At 40.8% G+C, this 23647-nt stretch overlaps 1 long non-coding RNA gene and 2 other non-coding genes across 6 annotated transcripts; all 3 read right to left on the bottom strand.

Annotated features, from left to right (window-relative positions):
• Positions 1-12911: 12911 nt before the first annotated feature.
• Positions 12912-19890, bottom strand: LOC139668761 (uncharacterized). Of its 4 annotated transcripts, none has more exons than XR_011697118.1 (7): positions 19843-19890; positions 17991-18040; positions 17089-17172; positions 16501-16577; positions 15573-15602; positions 15009-15053; positions 12912-14443 (listed from the first exon to the last, which is right to left on the bottom strand). It is a non-coding gene; the product is annotated as an uncharacterized lncRNA (long non-coding RNA). The 4 variants fall into 4 exon arrangements; XR_011697119.1 differs by having other exon boundaries at positions 19824-19864; XR_011697121.1 differs by lacking the exon at positions 19843-19890 and adding an exon at positions 18821-19085.
• LOC139669135 (small nucleolar RNA SNORD50) lies at positions 14631-14701 on the bottom strand. The gene has a single exon (XR_011697191.1). It is a non-coding gene; the product is annotated as a small nucleolar RNA SNORD50 (small nucleolar RNA).
• Positions 15425-15496, bottom strand: LOC139669137 (small nucleolar RNA SNORD50). Its single transcript, XR_011697192.1, has one exon. It is a non-coding gene; the product is annotated as a small nucleolar RNA SNORD50 (small nucleolar RNA).
• Positions 19891-23647: the final 3757 nt, after the last annotated feature.

Genomic DNA, 23647 nt, shown 5'->3' on the forward strand with positions numbered 1-23647 from the left:
ATTTTTCTCTCTTCAAAAGTTAATAACTTTCTCCAAAAGTATAGCTGTCAGCTGGCAACGATCATAATATTCTCAAAAATAAATCTGGTGAATATTTTTCAGTGAAAATACTGCACCAAAACATGTTATTTTCAGATGTTTACAGAAGATGTTTCAGTGTTACATGTATAATACAGATGTGGTCGAGAGTATTATGTAAATTTCATAAATAGATTTGTCCTCTGGAACTAATGAAAACACTGAAAAATGACAGAATCGTTAGAGTTAGAAAAGACCTCTGGAGTTCATCCAGTCCAACCCTCCTCACACAGCAGGGCCGTCTAGAGTGGGTTACACAGGAACTCATCCCGGTGGGTTTGAATGTCTCCTGAGAGGGAGATTCCACAATCTGCCTGGGCAGCCTGTTCCAGTGTTCTGCCATCCTCAATGTAAAGAAGTTTTTCATGTTGAGGTGAAACCTGTTTCATTACAAATTCTCAGTCAGTGGATCTGATTAACTATAGGTGGCAAACTCCTGAAAAAGTACTTCCCACTTTCAGGCCCATTCTTAGAGGAAAACCTTTTTATGCACTTAACTTTTTCCTCCATAAAATGAAAGTAAAAGCAATAAAAAATTAGCATAAATGCAGTGAACAGATTGTTACCCTTATTTAAAATCACAGCTGACCCAGAGTTGCAGTTATTTGATCCTTTGAAATTTTACATAGAAAGCAGGAAGGAGCAAGTCTGACATGTAGTTCCTCCAAATATAGCTCAGTTATTAGCCTTAATTCAGTAGGACAAAGACAAAACCAGTATGTTCAGTAAAAAAATCCATGAAACCAGGTTTTTTCTATTTAAGCACATAGAACATCAATTGAAAAAATGCCCTGCCAAGAACAGGCACTTTATTTGATGACTTAGATTTACATGAGGAGCTTCACTGCACATGCCTGAAAGTTTCACAGCTTCTCACCATAATGGAAGTTGTGTTGATTCCTAAATTTTCCTGGTATTTGAACCCCCTGCCTGCTTCTGGTCCAGTTGTAACAATTGTAGAGCCACACTGAAGCCACAGCTAGACTACTGAGCCTCCCCAGCACATCCACAGTAAAAGCAGTTACTACAACAGGACCAACTACATAGTAGCATAGATAAAGCAGTGAAAAATAAATTTAAATTTCATTATAAGATTAAAAATTTTTTGCTCCAGAGTTACTTATGTATAGGTAAATAATCATACCACATAAACAGAAAATGAAGATGTAAGGAGACTTAACAGGAATCTTACCATCAGTTTCTGTGGTGCCTTCCCAAGGTATGCATCCATTGGAAATTTAGACTCTGCTGTAGAATTTGCTATACTTGAGCTATGAAACACACCAGCTGCAGCATTAGAGGGGCAGATCACTGTGGTCACACAGCCGTGTAACAACAAAACAAGGCCCCTGTGCTGCACCTGCCACAGCACACTTCTGAAGTGACTGAGCCCCTCTTGTGGTTTTCTCAGCAGTATAATTTTCAAGCCATTCTCAGCCCTTGTGGGTAAGACTGCCAAATTATTACTGTATCTGTATATTATAAAGGTATCTAGCTTCAGGAAAGGATTGCAGTGTGCAGTTTATTCCATCTAGTGCACAACTGGCCACTGGCCTATTTACCCTGCAAGATCCTTGATAAAATAAGACTATTTGGCAAAATAGCTGTTTAATTAAACGTCTGTTTAATTTCTTCATCGTATCAGTCAAATTCTGTATCTTAAAAGATAGGTTACAAAATACAAGGGCTTGCCTATTAAGAGAAAAATGCAAGTCAGAAAAGGAAATTAATAACATATATGACATTTTCTAAAGAAAAAAGCTTCATCTATATGACTATCTCAGTTGTTGATAAGCAGATTTGAGTGTTTTTCCATTCTAAAAAAGTAACTTACAATCTAAAATCATCACATGATTGCAGCAAAGAAAGACTTAAGTAATGGCAATATTTTCTTTTAACATTCTTTCCAGTTATATCCTCTGTGCATGTTCTGACTTTTCCAAAACTAGGCAGGGGTAGCACTTATTAAAACAAAATCAAGGTTAATCCCCCCCTTATATTTAAACTCTTTCTGAAGTTTAACTTTGACCCTGCTAACTCTTCAAACATCCCATTTCTTCCAACTAAGTCAGGAAAATAAAAGGAGCAAAGAAAGTGTTTTCAAATCCAGTGTGATTCACAGGACCAGAGGCAACGGGTGCAAACTGAAACACATGAGGTTCTCTCTGAACATCAGGAAACACTTTTTCATTGTGAGGGTGACCAAGCACTGGCACAGGTTGCCCTGGGAGGATGTAGAGTCTCCATTATCTGAGACATTGGAAAGCTGTATGGGCAACTAGCAACTGCTTCAGCAGACAGATACTATGATATGGTTAATCATCCTGATCTTTACAAATCCAGCTCTATCAACTGACTAATTGATGCTTCTTTCTTGAGATTGGAGAGGCTCCTGCCCCACTATCAAACGAATACAAAACAACTAATTTTTCATTAATTTTTGATTCTTCTAGTTCTGCACAATTGATGAGGAGTCTGCTCCTACACACTTGACATAACACATTTCAGGGTTTTTGAGGTTGAAATCACCTGCATTCAGCTAAATACATGCCCAGATAGTTGCAGGCAGAGAACAATCCTGGCAATGAAGAGGGGATGGGAGTTTCCCAGGAATTATTTTGATGTTGAATCCTATATATAGACTGAAGGTCTTAATTTAATTCTGAACTGCTTTTTTTTCTCTTTTGCTTTATGTCTGTGCTATAACAACAATGCCAATGAAAGAAAGAGTATTGAATTGCCTATTTCTGCAAAGTATCTCTGTTTTAACTCCTTTCTACTACTAATCACTACTTTTTTCTCTTCCCACTCACCATCAATCCCCTAACCTACACACAGGTACATCCACCCTCCAATTAAGCACTCTGGACCTGACACTGTAAGAGAAAGGCACAACAGAAGTAGTAGACAGTAGTTTAGTTCATATTCCATTAATATCTTTAGGTTTTTTTCTAATTTAAGATAGAAGATTTAAACTCAGTCTTTTATCATCCATGGGTTCCGAGCAATCATTGTAGAATTCAATGTATTTTGCAGTACGCTGTAGGTTAATATGTAAGCATTGAAAGAGGAGTGGAGGAGGAAAGCACTCTATTTTTGCATGCACAGAAAACAGTGAAGGCGCTTCCATGTGTATGCAGAAATGCCAACTCAAAGCCATCCCAGACTGACTATTATCACTCAGAAAACAGGCCCAGCCTTATAATTAAGAACTACAAATGCCCTGTGCTTACTGGCAAAAAAAGCAGTGCTAAGAGTTACTCAGAACATATACCTTCAACATGGACAAGAGACAAATAAGGGAACCTAATACTGGTCTACAAGTCAGAAGTGGCATGGGGAAAACTAGAAAATAACTGTTTACTCTTTCTTTCAGCAGAAGAACTATAAAGCATCACGTCAAAACAGGCAGATAGCCAAGCAAAAAAGAGCTACTTTTACACACATGCAACTAAGCTGGGGAATTCATTGTCAGATGAAACTATAGGTATTTCCATGCACCCATCCCCCAAATAAGTAATTAATACAAGAAACCCGCATCTAAAATTATTAAATGTAGACATAGAGATACCATCCCAGATTGAATTTTGCAGCAAAAATTAGTGGAGGCTTGGGGACCATACAAGAGCATACTGTCATATCTATGCTTGCCCTATCTTTGCTTTTTTCCATTAGACAATACCCACTACTGCAGACCAAATATTGGTCTTAACTCTGCAGTCTAATGGTACAAATACCCTGTCATTGCAGCAAGCAGAACATGCAATCACTAATCTGTTCCTTTCATCCCAAACCCTTCCCACTTCCTGCAGAAGTATACCTGCAAATATTCCCCTTCCTCCAGATTCCCTCTAATCGCTTATTCCTTATCCCACTATAGACCTATAAAACACAGACTTCCTATACAAATAGATCACAAGGTTAGCAAAGGTGAGGAAACTATGAAAAGAAGCTTCCCAATCTGACAAAAAAAAAAAGAGAGAATACTGCTTTACTATTGCTGTGGGTACAAGACCGAGAGTTGGGACACAACTGCTGCCTTTTCCATCCTGTTATCCTAAGCATCTGATGCTTTAAAGCTCTTAGAGGAATGCTGCCATTAGGGCAGTGTCTGGCAAAGCTCCATGGAAAAAGGAGACAAGATATTCAGCAAAGAAGTGACAGGACAGTTAATCACACACACCACTCCATTTTCATCAAATTAGCATGGAAAGGCTGGAGAAAGAAGTTTCCTCCATGTGCTAGTGCATTTTCCTTATGAGAACGACTCATGCAAGAGAAATGCAGAGAGCATTCCTCATCAGTAACCATCTTCAAAACATCCCAAAGTCATTTCAGGACAGTAGTGCTATCCCGTCTACTTGTGCAGTGCGAAGTAGCCAAGTGCTGAAGCTGCAACTCACTGAGTACAGCCACAAATGAAAGTGTCGATAGAGAACTTACTGCTGCATTTAGACCTTCCTTTGCCCCAGAATCCCGTCCAGCCCTGCTTTATATCCCTGTACTGCCTAGCAGCTATCAGAATTCCAGTACTTGGCACACTTATAAAAGCCAGCTGAAAAGTGGAACATAAGGAAAGGGACCCTTGGGATCTACTTAACCCCATGTAAGTTACTTACTGCATTAAGCCCATCTCCAAAGGCAGACAGCATGTCAGTAGGTCACAGAATATTCTTCTCCAGCTCTGGGCATCTTTCCCAGGAGAGGAGAGCATAGCACACCAGACACAATGGCCATAGCCGTGCAGCAGATGGGACAGGTCATGGGCTGTTCTCCAGCTGTAAGGCAAATGCAGAGAGCATAGCTTGCATTCCCCACCCCCCCAAGCTCTCATTCACTTTAACCTCTAAACCATGCACAAATGTTACATGTGAGTGTGCTTGCCGCCCAGGCTTTAGCTGTCAGGCTGTATTAACCCTTAATGGCATGAATGATCAGTTGCCAGGGATTGGGCTCATGATCCAGGCCTATTTGGTTCACCATTAATGAATGACATGGCTGATTACTTGGGAAAGTGCCTGATGCAGCAGTTGCAATACACAGCTTTCAGGTCAAGTGTTGTAGGGTATTTAACATGTAACCAAACAACCTAAAAATCCTTCCAAGCATGGATGAGCCCAAATAACCTTGTGTCTTTCAAGGTCCTTGTAAGAATAGAGCAATCTTACCCCCCCTCACATTTACAATCCTTGCCAGGTACAAGGCAGAAGTGACTACAAAAATGCAGCACTTCTGCAGATCCCAAGAGCAGACAACACCACCTTTTTATACAAGTGGGGGCTTTATTTTATTTTTAAAGATAACTGGAGAATGCTGCCCTATGGAAATTCTCATTTACAGCACTTTAGACCAGAGCTCAAGGATGAGGAACTCTTACTATATCAGTACCTCAGGCTATGCTTGCTGCTTTTCAATAATCTTCTTTTGGAAGGTCTACTCTGTACTTCTATATGGGCCTTGAAAGATACTAGACTTAGATCTTAACATAACGCAGAGGTTCAGCATATGCGTATAAGTTTATCCTTTACAGCTTGTGCAGCAATAACAAATTTGTAATTTAATATGGTGCAACTAGTGAAGCTGTACTGTGCGGCTAGAAGCAATAGTTTAGTATTTTAGGGAGGCAAAGCCTTAATTTTACAAAGCAACTGGGCACTAGAAAAAAATACATTGCTCTTCTGTGATCTCGAGAGGACAGATGAAGAGTATTATGCTTTCTGTCTGCTCTCAGAAAATAAAAGTGTCTCTTTGATCCTGTAAGAACATATAGGGTTGGTTTTTCTTTTTTAAAGTTTAGATCTTAAAAGTAGCAGCAAGTAAGAACAGTTACAGGGAAGTTTCATTTTGAAAACTTAAATCTATCAGGGTCAATTTAAAAAAAAATCTTAGTTTGATTAGGTAAATATCTGAATGATAACCTGTGAACTTGTTTATTGACCTCACATTCAAATTAACCAAAACATTTCTAGTAGCTCTTGTGTTCTCTGACTGGAGTTATGTACCAATGGAGAGCAGTGTCTGGAGGCACATATGGAACAGTAAGAGGAGTCAATGCAACTGTGTGAGAATATAAGTTTTTACTGCCAATACATCAATTCTTAGTTCCAGCAGAATTAATATAGATATCTGAGAACATCCATAAAATAGTTTAAATCACTGATGACAGTTAACTGCAGAAGTTTCTAAATTCTTTCATACCCTCTTGGGTCAGGTGTTTAGATTTCACTGCCACATCCACAGTAATAACTTACATGTCTCCCAAGAAAAATTACAAAATAATTCTTACTTGAGATCTTTGCATGCATGCTAAAAGGGAAATGTTTGTAATCTATTGTGAACATTTATTTTAATTCTTTTAAATAGCTATTAAAATATCAGTTTTGGTTGGTAAATTTAATATGAAAACTGTTAAGAAGTTTCAGACGAACAGTATTGACAGAGATTTGCTGCAACAAAAGAGGCAGTAAGGAGCATGCAGATTTTTTTTTAGTCTGAAAATATTTGAAACTCCTCCAGTCTCAGCACAGTTAGAAAAAAAAGTTAGAATCAGAACTAAGAAACAAGGGCTATTAAGGTAGAAACTTTGTAAGCTACGCACAAAAGAAAACCAAACATGAAACATTCCCAACCTAGTTCACTTGCTTTCTATATTTCAATTGAGATATGAGTTCTTCCACCCTCGAGCTGATGATTATACTGCTAGTAACACATCAGCATTCCCTCTCAGACTCTTTCTGATACCCCAACTGCTAGTCAGATTTCTTAGCAAGCAGTCAGTCTATGCACCCCAGCAGAGACTAAGTTCATATTAAGGTTAAATCCCAGCAAAAGGGGAGACCATCTCAGCCAACCACAGAAAGCAAGTATCTCATGGATAACTTGCTGTAGCTTGGCCTGAGACAATATTTTCTATATGATTTATCTTAATCACCAAAGTTGAGCAGTAGGATTAGACTTGTATATAAAAGCAAGACAGCCCAGGAATTTTCTAAAACCTCTTTATCATACTTCTTTTGGAAGCTTTAGCAGAAGCTCAGAATGTTTTGCTTCCAGGGCTGGATGCCAGTTCTGCTGATACTTCTTTTTTGCTGCTGCTACAGAACAGGCTATCATCTTTACTGAAGTTAGTTTTTGCCTTTTTAATGAATTTGAGGTGCTTGTTTCTCAGCCAGATTTCAAAATAGTCAAGGAGAGAAGAGCAAGTTCAACAGAGCCCATTTCCACAGATGTTTCTAAGCAAGAAAAATGGTCATCGCTTTTCTGAGACTACTCTGCAAAGTACAGTTGAGTTTTAGCCCTGCTACTTTAATTGTGAGTAGGAAAAATCTTTACTTAAAATAGCACTCGCCTTTCACCTTTTTCTAACTCCTACTTTATTGTCAGAAACTTTCCAGCAGACAGTCCAGTATCAATACAGAAGTGGAGAAGTATTTTCCTTCCACATCTGAAACAACGTGAAGCCCAGCTAGATGTCATTGCTGATAGATCTGCAATTTAGCTCCTAAGTGATTCTTACTTGCAGGACCCATCTCTGATTTCTGAAGAGCAAAATTACATCCATTACAGGAACTGGTCTTGTTTTACAACTCAACAGGTATTTCAATTTGATTATTACATCCTTGAGTCTAGAGAAGTTTCCCAGAGAGCTCTTTTTTCCCCTTTACCAAAGTTTCATATATTCTTGCAGCCCTTCTGGGATTAATACTGATTGCTTATGTAGCAGTATGTAATTTTGTGGTTTAACCTTCGTTCTTGGGATGTTTGATGCATCACTCCTCCAGAGAAAGCAATACATGACTAGTATAGAAGAGGAGGAAGAGAATATTTAGAAGACTGGGACGAGGCTGAGTGCAACATAATTTTGGATACTGAGATCCCAACCATAGCCCAGAGTAAGAAAGGGTCATGCTGGGAGATAGCCCAGGCTTCTATAGATGATCGCTCTTTCTAGAAGAGTTATGACTTCAGAAAAGACCAAATATGCATATTCTCTTTGTTGATTTAAAAATATTTTCCTAGTTGAGAATCAACAATAACACAACATTTCCTTGTCATACCTCAGCAGACAAATCACAACTAGAAACCCAAAGTTGCCCTTAGAAACAAGCAGCAGCAGATAAAACCAAGAGGCAGAAGACCTCCAGGAGTAATACCTCACAATGACAGAATATCTCTTTTTAGTAATGCGTTTTCTTCTCTTACAGGTAGGTAAGGATGTAACACAGTTTCATTATGGGGAAGCATCCTGGTCACTGTCAAGATTTGACAACCCAAAACTGAAGCTAAGTGGCTATTTCCTTTGACAGTTAGTGCTGTCAGGCAATACCTGTCAGGACAATGGTCCTTACACCACACGTCTCTCCAAATCTGTAGCTGGCAAAGTCTCTTTCTTCATATTTGTGAGTTAGAACTTGGGGCTTTTCCATATCCATCATAGCTCATAAAGGGACTGCACTTTTATAGAAAACACATCAAGCAGTTGCTACAGTTGTTCAGTCTTTTACAATTATGAAACTAGAAACTACATAAGAATCTCAGGATAAATATTGATACCATTTCCAGTCTTTTTTTTCATAGCATTTGAAAACACAGCTAAGCCACAGCAAAACACCTTGAAGTCTGCCAAAGGATCACCATATTAAGATCTCTTTACGTGGAGAAAAAAGGGTTTTCAGCAGCCTTACAACCTATATGCCAAATTAGCAGAAACTATACTGAATAACTTTTCACTAGCAACAGAAATTAAGTTCAAGTACATGTCAATGAAGAAAGGCAATTCTGGCAACTGCATTTCTTCAAAAACATTTTCATCAAAAGCCCAGACACTGTTCCCTTTCATGCAGGTTTTTTGAGGGAATATTCTCAGCACTGTGATACCACTTATTATCATATTTTAGCATGTTTTAAAGGCAACACCTGTTCTGCCGTTAAACTTCTTTTATACTATGTGGTTTATAATCTGTAAAACAGGAAGAAAGGGGAGCATTAATTCCTACAAACCAAACTTCTCTGTTTGCAGTAGCAAACAAGCAGATGACTAAAATTTTCAGAATCAGAAACTACATAATCCAACTATTTTCAGAAAATGTTTATTCTAATATGCACTGAGGATTGAATAATCATACCTGAACTGTTTCACTTGTTAAAACCAAATGACATTAAGAGCTGCCACTCACCATGTTTCAATATTGTACTTTTCTGATGGAGTGCATGAAATGAAAGACAGCAATTTTGCTTGTATTTTCTGCTGCAGAAAATGACCTAACTACTAAGAGCTAACATACCACCATGATTTTGGCTGGAATAGTTAGTTTTCTTCTTAGTAGCTGGTTCAATGCTGTGGTTTAGATTCAGTATGAGACTAGTGTTGATAACATACTGATGTTTGGGTAAGCACTACTTAGCAATAATCGAAAGTCAGGGACTTTTCAGTGTCTCATACTTTGCCAGTAAGGAGGGGCACACGAAGCTGCAAGCATGGCCAGGACAGCTGCCCCAATTCCATATCACAGCATGTCATGTGCAGTATATAAACTGGGGGAAGCCGGCCAGAAGGTGCGCATCATTGCTCAGGCTAGGCATCAGTCAGCAGGTGGTGAGTTTTGTGCATCACTTGTCTGTCTTGCAGTTTCTTTTGGTTGTCTCCTTTTACATTACAATTATTATTTCATTTCAATTCTGTTCTTTTACCTTTTCCTGTTCTCCTCTCCATCCCACTGCTGGGGTGAGTAAGCAGCTGTGTGATCCTTAGTTACCAGCTGGGGTTAAATCACAACACACACAAAAGAGTTTGTCTCAAATGTTTTTTACAGGACTCCAGTATCTGCAACATTCCTGACTGAAAAAAAACCCAAAGTAAAGCTAGGGCAAACTATTTTGTCAAAGTAAGATGAAGTACACAGCTTTAATGATAGCTGTATATCCTTCAATGATCTTAAAGACAATGTAAAAATAACTTTTCCATCAACTTACCAATTTCAAAGTAAGGACTAAGCATTTGTTTTATTTCAGTCCATTCATCTTTCCATATAAATAAACAAATGACTGAATTTCATGTTAGGACAGATTTTAATCATTCTTCACCTGCAACTATAAAACTAGTACCATTGCTGCTGGGAGAGTGCTCTTTCAGTTATGAAGAACTCCAAACTCAGGGTGATTATTGCTCTGGTGAGAAGCCTGAAGTGTAGCTCAGAGGTAGTGAAGGTAAGAGCACACAGTACTTCAGAATTTTTTTACCTCCAACATACCTCAGTTAAACAGCAAAGCTGGCTTAGCACTGGGGCCTTTACTGAACTCCACTTAACACTGTTTTTGTTAATGTGAGAATTGAAAGGGACATCAGCTTCAAAGAAAAAAAGTTTTACTTCAGCTCCCTCCCAGTCTCACCCTCCCTAGTCACTCATACCCACCCCATCTGTTTTACAGCCCACATAATTCTTGTTTCGAATCTTTTTTTAAATGGACATCGATTATAATTGCCTAGTAGTATTCAAATACCAATCCAAATCTCCTCAGGCAATTCCCAAAAAAAAACTGCTGGAAAGGCTCTCTATAATTCTCCTGTTCCTTATACTGGTCATCGTCAGACAGAATACTGAACGAGGCAGACTTTGTCCCACTCAATACAGCCATTCTTCTGAGCATCAAACACCACTTTGTCCTCCAGAGCCCGCAGGAAGTTTGAGACAATGGCAGAGCAGCAGTGTCTTCATAGCCCTGATAGCTCAACCAGACTATCAACTAAAAAGCCACATGACATTTGAAAGGAAATAGAATTCACTGGTTTAATTTTACTTCCCCAGTTTGTATCCTTTAAGGGAAACAGACAGTGGCAGACAAGCAAAAATGCTTGTTACACCAGTTTTAACACCAAAAAGTACAGAGAATGCAAATCATCACATACATTTACACAGCATACAAAGGCCTCCATTTATTCTCCACTCACCTGTAATCACCATCTGCTAATTCATTTTGGATTGTAACTCACGAGTTTGTCCTCTGAACTGTAGGAGAGAGTGTGCAGAAGAACTACCGAAGTCAGGGCTAAACACCCTTCAATATAATGAACACCCTTCCTTGGGCAGTTGAACACTTCCTCATTCTGCTGTCCACGCTTGAGTGTCTTAAGTAGTGCCTTTCTCTACCAACTGATATTTCAGTGCTGATTTTTAACTGTCAAAACACAAAACTTTATATGGCGAACATACAATTAAAAGCTTGCCTGCAGCCGATGGCAGCAACACCAGCACAGAATATGGCTGCGGCCACAGCCACACACATCTGTGCAGGATGGCACCTGACAGCACAGCTTACACTGAAAGTCCAGTTCACTAGGATCTGGTATTTTAAGCAGGTGTCATACCAGCACTGGCACTCACATAGCAGTGTGGGTGCTGTGGTGTGATAACCACTGCTAGCTTAGTTTCATTCACTTGCAAGTCTTGTTTATAGATCCACAGCCTTCACCAGCAAAACTGGTTCCTCAGCAAGACAAAACCTCCCACCTTAAGAAGGACCTTATTACTTAAATAGTAGCAAAGCATTTATGCAGAGGCTGATCTCAATCTTCCTTGCCATTGCAAGGTACTCCTGTTGCTTGTAAGGCCACCAATTAAAGTATCTCCTTTTTTGCCCTTACGAACAGGGATACATGACAACATTCCAGAACAAAGTGTGTCTAACTTGATTTCTTGGACCACAGCCCAACGGCCATGTGACACTTCTAAGCTCAACACTAATGATGGCTAGTAAAAGATTTCACCAGACTACAGCACAAAAAAGCAAAGTGCATTCATGCTGTTTACTGCACAATCTCCAGTTAAACCTTTTAATATAACAATTTTCTGAAAAAAAGTCTAAGTGCTTTTGTATAGAGAAGTCTCTTGCCACATGTTCACACTAACTTTTCACAACTACCTCTGTGTCTTCATCACTTGTGTAAAACACCTAATCACTCCAAAAACCATACCAAACCAACTCCACGTCCCCCTCCCACAAAGCGGAGAAGCTACTTTCCATTTCTGACCTGGTTACAAAAATGACCTTCCTACATCACCTTCACTAGGCCCATATTCTGAAACATATGCAGTGTATAATGGTTAATACATTTGTTCTCTTTTGTAAACAGCAGGCTTTTTATACTAAAACACATTTTTCATCTGTTCACCATTTTCTGTGGCTGTACAGGAGCATTCATACTGAAAGCTTCGCAGCTAAATATCCAATATGCCTAATCAACCTGTTTCTATGCTAAGTGAGGCCAAGTATTTTTCATGACCACAACACTGCTTCTCAAGACAGGCCTCCACCACAGATATGCACAGCAACTTAATTCCCTAGCCCTTTTTTTCTAATGATGCCAATCTTACATCCGAGACCATCTCCAGTGTTTTAGGACAAGATTGACACAAAGGACTTAGCCACATGCTTCTCAGCCTGCTAAGAACTCACATACAAATCCCTTTCAGTATTAACGAAGTACTTAGCAAATATTGCTGCTGTATTAACCACCCATTCTTTGACATTTTAACCTCCAGAAGACTGACCTAGGTCACTGGCAACTTTTGGACTTTGCATCCAAGCAGCTTTACCAGATGCCGTCAACTGCACCGACTTTTCATAGGACTTCAGTAGGCAGATGGAGAAAAGTCCCTTCCCACTTCTGAGTAAACCATTACAAGGTTTGTTGTCCTGTTGTGACTTAAGCACAACGTGGAGCGTATGCCCAGTACATGCTGGAGCAGGTAGCACAAAGCCACATTGCCTTCATAGCTCTTGCAGTACAAGCAGGAACTCTGTGGTGCCATACACACCTGGATGGGCAACAGCCAAGTTCTTCACATCCTCATTTTTATTCAAGAGCAAACATGTACAAAACATGGCACATGGAAATACCCACCATTCTCAGCAACATTTGTTAACAGAAATAAAAGCCTGTTGAAAACAATTAAGGGAAAAATGGTTCGTAGTAAATTTCTGGAGTTCAACATTCAAGAGATTTACAGGTACTTGATGAAAAGCAGCAGCCTTTAGTGAAAGTAGCTGGCCACTACTTAACATTAACCAAACCACAGGAGATGCTCAGTGAGCCAGTACTCCTGGAATTCAGCCAGAACCTTAGCCTACATTTTAGTAATGCCATGGATACTTTTTTCTGATGTTTTCAATGCTTCATGTGCTGCTCCTGGTAGCGTTTTGCACTTCATGATACTGTTTAGACAGAAAATTGGGCTTTACATGGAACTTGTCATTTATAAACATTTATAGCTCCATAAGCTATAGGAAATTCTCCAGTTCTCTAGAAAACTGCTAGCACTCAACGCTGGTATTTTTGGTTGTAGACTTTTAAGGTTGCTTTTGGTTTTTTGGTGCATTTCAAAATTACTCAGGAACTGACTTTTATTTTTAGTTATGTCATTCTCACTTTTTTCCCTTTACAAAGCATTTCTGATATTAAGACTTCAAAGTCACATTTTAAGGCAGATGGTGTCTTAGTACAGTTGTCTTTAAAAGCCAACTTACTTGATGACCAGTTTATAACCCTTCATTCCTCTGTGGAAGAGCAAGAATTTGACAAACAGCAAACATGCTGCTACTATGATAAAGCACTGGTACTTTTCAAGCAACTGTTCAAAGCACAAGTTCTAATGTACACACTCTTTTCTGCACACAGCAAGCAGCTTGTATCACCAGTGTGTTCCTCAGTCCATCCCACTGCTGCAGTACTAGCCTTTTTAAGTGGCAGCCCATGAAACCCCAACTCCTTCGTCCCTCAGTAGATATAGGCAGTGATGCAAGCTGTAGACATTGCCTTTTTCTTTCTTACAAGTGTTTAAGGTTTAGGCTTCCGTAACACCATTTACCTCATATACTTTCTCCCATCTCCTGGATGACACTATTCACAAAACACACTCACTAGTCTGCATTTGTGTACTCATTTTGCTTTCCCTGGTCCTTACAGGGTCTGCGTGTGAGCTCTTATTGTCCTGACCTGTCATAGATTTTCAGCATCAGCAAGAATGTGTGTCCAATATGGTATTTTAAAAGGGTAACTAGTTAGCGGGTTTTCCATGTACTGACAACACTCAATACTCATTTCCCTAATATTGCTGTTATTCTTCCTAGAGAGGGCAGCTCAATATTTTGGGAAGGCAGTATTTTAGATATGCAGATAGTGATTTTGGTCTACATGCAATTTCTGGTAACAGTATCTACTAAACAAAATTGCAGCAGCTGTTTCAGCAGGTTTTAAACGCATGGCATCCCACTCCAAGCCACACAAACTCTTCAGGTGTTACACTTCCTTCTGGTTACAGATCATCCACATTTATCAGACAGCTCTGACAAAGTGTCCAGCTCATCGCTGCAAAAAGACAACAAGGTTTAAGTAAAATGGTTCATTCAAGAGAGGAATTTCAATTTGCACATAAGCACACAATAATTAATATAAACTAAAGTGTTACTATTTCTTTTCTGTAAAACACCACCAAAACTAAACCCAAAGACAGTATAATACTTTTCAAAAACTTTGAATCAAGTATTTTTGTCTCATCTCAGATTCCGGATCCGTATTAAGTTTTTCAACAAGAAATTCAGGTTCGGGATAGGATCATCACAGGTGAGACAGAAGTAATACAGAAAACAAACATGGTAGGAAACATTACTGGTTTTCTGTAGTGTTTCTGATTATTTAATTTTTGTATTGCAATCTAGTCCTCTGTCGTATTTCACTAATAACACACAAATGTTTGAAAGCTAAGCAAGGTCAGGCACAGCTATCAGAACACATTGTGCCTTAGGGAACAAGTGTTTTTAAATGCCAACTATGACTTCATTGATCAACTGTCATAATAGAAAAAATTTTGAACTTTAAGCAGTTACTTTAGACTTAAAATGAGAAAATATTTAGAAGGTTTTCAGTTACATACCTCAATAATCTGAAAGCATTTTTTCCTACATTTTGGATCATGTTCCTATTAAACAAAACAAAAAAAAGGAAGTTTATTAGTTAAGGAAAGTTTTCTTTTATTACCCAAAATACAAGTTACCATCATCAACTTAGCCCCTCACACAGTTTGAACAGCATTATTCAACATGTGCTGCATTAGTGTCAGTACACTAAGTCCTGGGAAACTGATTAGAAGACTCCACTTCAAATATGCCATTTGCAATACGACAGTTTTCATGTGACCTTGTGCTTTTAAATAGGGTTGACAATAACACAGTTTTATGAAACGGTATTTTCAAGATCATAATTATTTAAACCTGTTTTTCTGAGTTTCAATGTACATGCAGCATATGAAACCTCTCACCTTCCAACACTTCAGCTGTTCTGGTTAGTCTAAACCCAGAAGCCAGATTCACATGTATTTTTAGCAAGCAATTAATCAGGTTTGGGATAAGTTCTTCACTGATAAGACACAGCAAAGGTTTCACACTTCACTTGTACAGGAAGCTTTTAAATTAATCGTAACATTTATTGGCATTCATACCTTTAATTGAGAAGCAGCACACAAGCATCTCTGCAAAGACAAAAGGCACTGGTTAGTAACACCAGCAAGGTTTGCTACTTCCAACTTTTCTCTAGGTCAGTCATTTAAGTCACTCCACTTCCTACTTGCAATAGTGCCTCTCTGAACAACACAGCATTTTATAGGCAGCACTGCTGCACAAGAAGTTTCACTCATACATTTATACATACTGGTACAAAACCTGGTCTTCAAAAGAAAGTGCTGGTAGTTAGCAAAGTATCTAAAAGGTACCTTTATTGAATAAGGTTGTAGATGTGTAGCAAGACACGAAAATTATAAGTTCTTACTCTGACTTTCTAAATAAAACCAACCTGTGAATATTCACCAGTGCAATAAAGTGAATTACTTTTCCTAAATGTTCACATCTGAGCAAGTCAGGGTCAAAGTGCAAGCATCACCATTAGCTTTCAAACACCAGCAACACTTCCCTACCATACCCGGCTAATGTTTGTTATTTACCCACTACAAAGCAGGATACTTCAAATTACAGAAGTCTAACACTTCCCCTTCCTTTTGCTCTTTTTTACAACAGGACATATTCATGTCAACACAGACTTGAGGTGGGTTGAAAATGTACCAATATTCTTACTCATATGCTGGCACCTGCCTTGTGCACAGGGGCGCCAGTAACATCAACTGGGACAGTGACTGAAAGATTAAGTGGTTTAATTTCAGAAGCCAAATCCACATGAAGTTTCTCATCAATGCATCAGGTCTGGCAGTCACATCAAAATCCACCTTTTAAGTATCAGTGACTGGGAACTATAACACCACTCATATATTCATATATTCCACAAAAAAAGCTTTATATCTTTCATATACAATGTACTGAAAAGGGAATACATTACTATGAACACAAAATTTCCACTGCTTAATCAATAAATATTACCTTTATCCCTTATATTACCAGGAAATCTTTCTTCAGGACACCTCACATTCCCATTACCAGAAGCTGTTCATGCCACTCTAGAAATTGAGTAAAGCGATCAATTACAACATGTCCATACATAATATACCACAACCAAGTAAGAACAACTGAATTTTACTTTTCTAACAACGGGTTGTAAGCATTTGAGTGAAATTAAATTGAATATAGATCCTGAAATTATTTATTTATTTTGAACATATCAACTATACTTTTAAAACATGAACACACATTTCTATTAAAAATTACAATTGCTTATTTACATTGACCATTCTCTAGATGCTCCCTTTGTTTTCTTTGCCTAAACACTTTCTTATACTAATTTCCCAATCAAGTGCAAAGTCACAATTAAAAAGCATATTGAGGTAATGCTTTCAGATTTAGTATGGACACTTCAGATAGGCATTTGATCAGCTCTTCTGACATAAAACTCTTCATACCATGTCAAACACTCCTGAAATAAAATTATACCTTTATTCTAAAGCTAATGGCAGAACTACTAATTTGATCATGCCCAGAATTTGCTTATTTAATTAATTTATCTCAACTGACCATTCAAAACATACACAGCTTTCAGGAAAATCCACTTATGTGTACCAAATATTCTTCTCCTTGTGATGATGCTTCCATGAAGTGCTAAAATTAAAAATAAGATAAAATTATCTTTTAAATTAGAAAACATCTTTTGCTGTGGTCTAGCATAATTTATCACGTTACTATGTCAGAAACAATCACCTGGCACTAAAAATTGACTTTCATATAACAATTCAATATTCTTCTGGGACAGTCTTTAATACCTGACCAGCTGAAATTTTGTATGCACTAGAAAAAAGTTACCTTCAATTGGTTTGGAACCCTTCAGCAACCACAATAAATATCTGAACACTCAAGACATTTAAGCTTTTCTTTCTGAAGTATTTATGAGTGACCATGCATTTATTCACAAGGCAATACTACTGTCTGTCCATTAGTCTGCGGGATCGTTACCTCAGTAATTATGTTTAAATATGACCATGTATGTGTATTCACATTAATTCAAATACACATACAGGGCAGACAACTCACACCATCTCCACAGTCTGTGGAATTTAGTACAAGCAAAGTGATTTATGACCTGGGTCTTCATGTTAGTTTAAATGCCACAGCAAAAGAATTGCAACTAAGAATTGACCTATAGGCTGACCCTAATTCAAAGAGCACCCAACCTAAAAATTATCAAGTAATTACTCATCAGTTTGATGGCAGCTATGAAAATGCAATGTATTGCTTTTCCTTTTTGTCCCACTCAGTAGCCATGACAAAGATAGCAAGCTTACAGCACTTAAAACTCCCCATATTTTTGACAAGACAAAAATATGGAAAGCAAGTAAGAAACAGAAGCATTTATTAACTTCATTAGTAACAGAAATGCAGTGTCACTTTTAGAAAAGAATTAAAGATTCCGGAGCTGTTACCTTAATGCACAATATACCCGACACCACTGAAAACTTCATCTCCATGATACCTAAAAAACAAAGAGTGAACAAAGTTAAAACTTGAAATCAGCAGATTCCTATTACCAGCCCAGTAAATCACACACACAAGACAATAATTGTCAACAATCTCTAATCAACAAGCTTGCAGGGAAAGGCAGCAAAACATACAATTTTAAGTAACAAAGAGTTGAGAGATTCACATACTTCCAATCCTATATTAAAGCCATGGCAAGAATAACTGCGTGTACCTGCTGTTAAACTTCATTTTAAAGCATTTTTAATGGAAACTAATTATCTCCAGTATTCAGTCCTTTAAGAACTGATTCCATCCCTTTCAGGAATTGTTTTAACCAGGGAGCAATGACCAAAATTCATCAACTCAACCAGCTGAAGAAATGCACGACAAACTACTTATTACCATAAACACACTCCAAATAAGCACACGCTTCCATGTTTCTCACTCTGAACTACACAGATCAAATACATGTAGCAACCCTTGAAAGACAACTCATCACGTATTTTGCTTCAGATAACAAAAACTATTTAAGCTATGGAAAACCTAGAGTTAAGCTTCCACTTAGTGGGTGTAATAAACATTTTTAATTTAAACTTCACACTTACTATGTGTAAGGGTTACTACTGGTTTGTAAAGACTCGAAAAATTTACTGTTCAGAAATCTAATGTGTGACTCGGGCTATGATTAGACAAGCTGATTTAACACTGAATGAATCAATCTGACAACTTCCTACATGAATCCAAGCATATCTAATCTTTACTTGCAGATAGGAGCTTAGAATCCTAGCTGTACTTTTTTTCTTTCCTATGCCTCCAGAAGCACGTTCTATGAGATCTGGATTTGCAAGGGGCAGTCCAAAAACGCTTCTTGGAGCCACAGGAAGCTTTTTAGGGAGGTAGTGTGTGGTTCCATTGTTTGTTTTTTAATAAACCTCCATTTAGTCTGCTGTATCATTGTCTAAAAAAACAAACCAAAAAGAAACATAATTAGTTAAAAGGTTGATTTTATGATTTACGTTGAAAATCACGAGAAGGCTACGGTTTTTCTCCCTTGACATGATACGTGCCTTTCATAGTATTTTTGGAAGTCTTCTAGAATAGAACAAGTCCATGATGAAGATAACTGAGCCCTCAGAAACACATACAGGTACCAGAACGCGTGCACCGAGGCAGCGCCACAGAACAAGGCGGCCCCGCCCCGATTCAAGGAAACCGAACATCTCCCTAGAGCCACCACCTCGTTTTCATCAGCACGTTCAGGCTTATTTTACTTTTCTGGCTCAGCCAACATTTAAAAAAGCTTTTCAGAAGGGTGTAGAGTGCCCGCCCGGCCCAAGGACTGTTCCCAGCCCCGGCTGAGGGCACGGCCTACCCCGGCCATGACGGGAGGCCAAAATGGCGCGGGCCCGGCAGCGCCACGCGGGCCGCCCCGACTACCGCTCCCAGCGAGCTCCGCGCCGCAGGCCGCCGCTTCCGGCGGGGACGCCCCCGCGAGGCGTGCTGGGACAGGTAGTCCTCCACGCCGTCCCCTCGCCCCCTCCCCTCCCCCCCCCCCCCCCCCCCCCCCCCCGTGGCTGCCAGCCGGGCGCCGTGAACAAACGGCCGCAGGCCTGCGGCGGGACTACGGCCGGACCCACCCGCGGCTCCAGGGGTGCGAGCCCCACCGGCCAAGCTCCATACTCGAGCACTACGCGAGCCGTGCCGTGGGCGATTCTCCCGAACGGCCAGGCGCACGAAGGAAGGCGCGGCGCCCCCTCCCACCCCCGCTGCGGCAGCGGCATCTCCCGCACCCTTACCGAGCCTCATCAGCCTTACCGAACGCCAGCACCACGGCCGCTCCGCGGTGAAAGAGGCGGGGCGGGCCCGCTGCCCAGGCTTATATGCGCGCCGCGGGGTGGGAACGAGGCTGGCCACGCCCCCTACCGCGAGCTGAGGGGCGGGGCGGGGAGCGCGGGGCGGGGCGGGGCGGGGAGCGCGGGGCGGGGCGGGGCGGGGAGCGCGGGGCGGGGCGGGGCGGGGGCGCGCGGGGCGGGGCGGGGGCGCGCGGGGCGGGGCGGGGGCGCGCGGGGCGGGGCGGGGGCGCGCGGGGCGGGGCGGGGGCGCGCGGGGCGGGGCGAGGCCGCGCTGCGCCGTACCATGTTGAGCCGTGCCATGCTGTGCTCGGGGCGCGGCCGCTGCGGGACCTGTTACAACCCGCGTCTTGCACCCCCGGCATGGCCTGTGCCCCGAGGCGAGAGCAGAAATAGGACAAGGGGGAACGGTCTTAAGCTCTGTCAGGGGAAATTTAAGTTGAATTTAAAAAAAAAAATAGAGAGAAATCAGGCATTGGAATGGCCTGCCCAGAGATGTGGTGGATTCACCATCTTTGGAGGTTTTTAAACTGAGATTGGACGTGGCACTTAGTGCCATGATCTAGTAAATGGACTGGAGTTGGACAGGGGTTGGACTTGATGATCTTGGAGGTCTTTTCCAACCCAATTGATTCTATGATTCTATTATTCTGTGAATGGGCGCCCAAACCCTCCTGTCAATCTCGGTGCTTTTCGTACTTTGTGCATTACACGTTTTCTGGGTGGAACGCAATGGGGTTTTTTGTGAGCTTTTAAAGTGAGAGCAGAAACCAACCTGATGCAGCTCCTCCTGCCATGCTTGAAAAAAAGTGTTTCTCGCAGTCTCAGCATCTTCAAGGTTGGAAAAGACCTCTGAGATCACCGAGTCCAACCTATGACTGAATACCACCTTGCCAACTACACTATGGCACTGATTGTCACGTCCAGTATTTCTTCAAACACCTCCAGCGATGGTGACTCCACCACCTCCCTGGGCAGCACATTCCCATGTCTAATCACCCTTTTTGTGAAGAAATTTGTCCTAATGTCCAACCTAAACCTCCTGTGGCGCAGTTTAAGACTGTCCTCTTACCCTGTCACTGGTTGCCTGGGAGAAAAGACCAGCCCCGACCTGGCTACAACCTCCTTTCACACAGTTGTAAAGAGCAACAAGGTCTTCCCTGAGCCTCCTCTTCTCCAGGCTAAACATCCCCAGCTCCCTCAGCTGCTCCTCATAGGATTTACTCTATGGATCCTTCACCAACTCTGTTGCCCTTCTCTGGACCAGCTCCAGCACCTCAAAGTCATTCCTTCCTGAACTGACGGGCTCAGAACTGGACACAGCACTGGAGATGCTGCCTCACCAGTCCTGAGTACAGGGCAAGAATCACTGCCCTGGTCCTGCTGGCCACACTATAGCTGATAGAGGACCGGATACCATTGGCCTTCTTGACCACCTGACCACACTCCTGGCCCAAATTCAGTTGCTGTGGACTGTCACCGCCAGGTCCTTTTCTGCTTGGCCCCTTTCCAGCCACTCTGCCCCTAGAGTGAATACTTGTTTCTTCTGTCACTGTTCCCTAGGGCTCTCAACTGGTTAACCTTGTGTAGCTATGCCTGAATGCCTCAGCTTTCCTTCAAATCTGATTAGATGCTTCTGAAACATTAAGCTCATGCACACCTGTTTCCTTTTTAGAAGCAGCATGCAATTCTTTACCCCTCTATAAGATTGCAAGTCGTAAGGGCTGAAACATCTCCTCTTACCCACAACTGACAACAAATAGAGTTTTCTATAGTTTTTCACTCTATAAAATCTAAGGATGCTGTTCTACAGTGAATTTAATAGTGGATTTTAGGAAGAAATTCTTTACTGTCAGGGTGATGAGGCACTGGAACAGGATGCCCATAGAAGTTGTGGATGCCTCATCCCTGGCAGTGTTCAAAGCCAGGTTGGGTGGGGCTCTGAGCAACCTGATCCATTGTAAGGTGTCCCTGCCCATGGCAGGGGGATTGGAGCTACATCATCTTTAAGGTCCATTCCACGCCAAATAATGCTACAATTCCCTCTATGTCACCACAGCGTTAGCCACTGAAGTTGTATGTTTGAGCCTCAGAAAGTGACTTAGTCTTCAGCTGAATCTGCCTCCTATACTGCTGTGGAGGTATTAGTGAAAGAAGTGGGAGCAGGTACCTGGGGTACAGTGGGGATAGCAGGAGCACTACAGCCTAGATGACAATTAAACTGATGGGAAACTACATCCCAAAATCTCATTTATGGGGATTCTCACTAATTGTTTATAAAGAGTTTTTTGGATGCCTGTTTATTGAGTGGTACCAATCAACTTAGTTGAGGAAGAACAAGGAAGGATGAAGAAAAGCTAAAAAAATTGTTTGGTGTTTTCACTAGTTATTAACAGTATGACAAAAAACAATGTTCCACAAGTTGGGCTCTTAGTTGGAGGGTTTAACTTTTGGGAACAGATGAGGGAAAAGTGAGTTGTGAGTTGGAAAGTGCTAAAATATCTGGCAATTTTCTTCCTAAAATTATTGAGATTAATACTACCAGGGAAACAGTTGACAAATTTTAAATAAGTGTTCTTCTGCAGCCCATGGAAGACCATGACACTTCTTTCCTCTTTGCTTTTCTTCTTCCACATCCTGTTTTACCTGTCTGAAATCCTCCTCTTGACTGCTAGCTACAGCCAGCCCACAGCATTTTCTGCTGCAGAGGCATGAGGAAAAAGGTCTACAATGCTGTCTTTTCCCCTGTCTCCCACCAGCACCTATTTTAGCCACTGTTTATGCAGGAAAGAGAGTGAGAAGCTGTGATCATCCAGGAGGAGCTGCTAGTGCTTCAGGCCGTGCTCAGTGGCCAAACTTGGGTGAAGACAACCAGTTTATATTGTTGTTAACTATCCATCTGACCTATTCAAAAGGCCCCCAAACTGATGTTTGCCACATGGCACTGAAAATGTTGACCAACCCTTCCTTAGTGACATCAGGGTTAAAGATAAGCAAAGTAATCACAGAAATTAACAACTACTCAATTAGCCCTAAAGAAAGAAGCAGGTCCTTATCATTCCTTTGCTGCATGCCAAATAATCCCATGTTGTCAACAGAACCTGTGGAGGGCTTTTATGGCATGTTATTCTCTCAAAGAATGGAATTTCTTTTTTAGGGGAAAACAAGATGGGCTCATAATTTAAACCCAAAGTACATTACATAAAGCATGAACGAGTACTATTTTGGTTTACATTTGATAATAAGAAGCCTATAAATAATGAGGGGACTAGGGCCTGCCCAGGGCTGTGGGATACTGCTGTGTATTGTGAGCTCTGCAGATGAAACGTGGCTGTGCAGTCACTGTGGGGAGCCTTGCATCTTGCAGTGTAGCCACTCACTGGCTTTTGTACTTTAGCAACTCTTCATCTCTCTGGAAGACTGTAGGGTACAGGTTTACTAGTAGTGCATGAGTGGACATTGTATGTAAACTTTTTATTCCTAAAGAAATGTACCTCATATGTCTCAGCTTCACCCAAGTTGCTAGCACTGGAGAAACTTGTGGGTCAAGTGAAGTACATCTTCATTTCAGGCAGGCAACAATTACAAGGCTGAAAAAAGTGAACCAAACCAAGATGAAAATTTACACCAAAATTGCAGATTGTATTTCAAAGTAAGTTTCCTTCTTTAGCCTTCTTTCCTTTCCTTCAGGTTTCCACATCTTTAACCTATATCCCAGGTGTCTGGGTGAGGGTGCAAGCTGTAGAGCAAGACCTGATCCTCAAATGCCA

The sequence above is a fragment of the Pithys albifrons genome, chromosome 2 (assembly GCF_047495875.1).
Source record: "Pithys albifrons albifrons isolate INPA30051 chromosome 2, PitAlb_v1, whole genome shotgun sequence".
Lineage (NCBI taxonomy): Eukaryota > Metazoa > Chordata > Aves > Passeriformes > Thamnophilidae > Pithys > Pithys albifrons.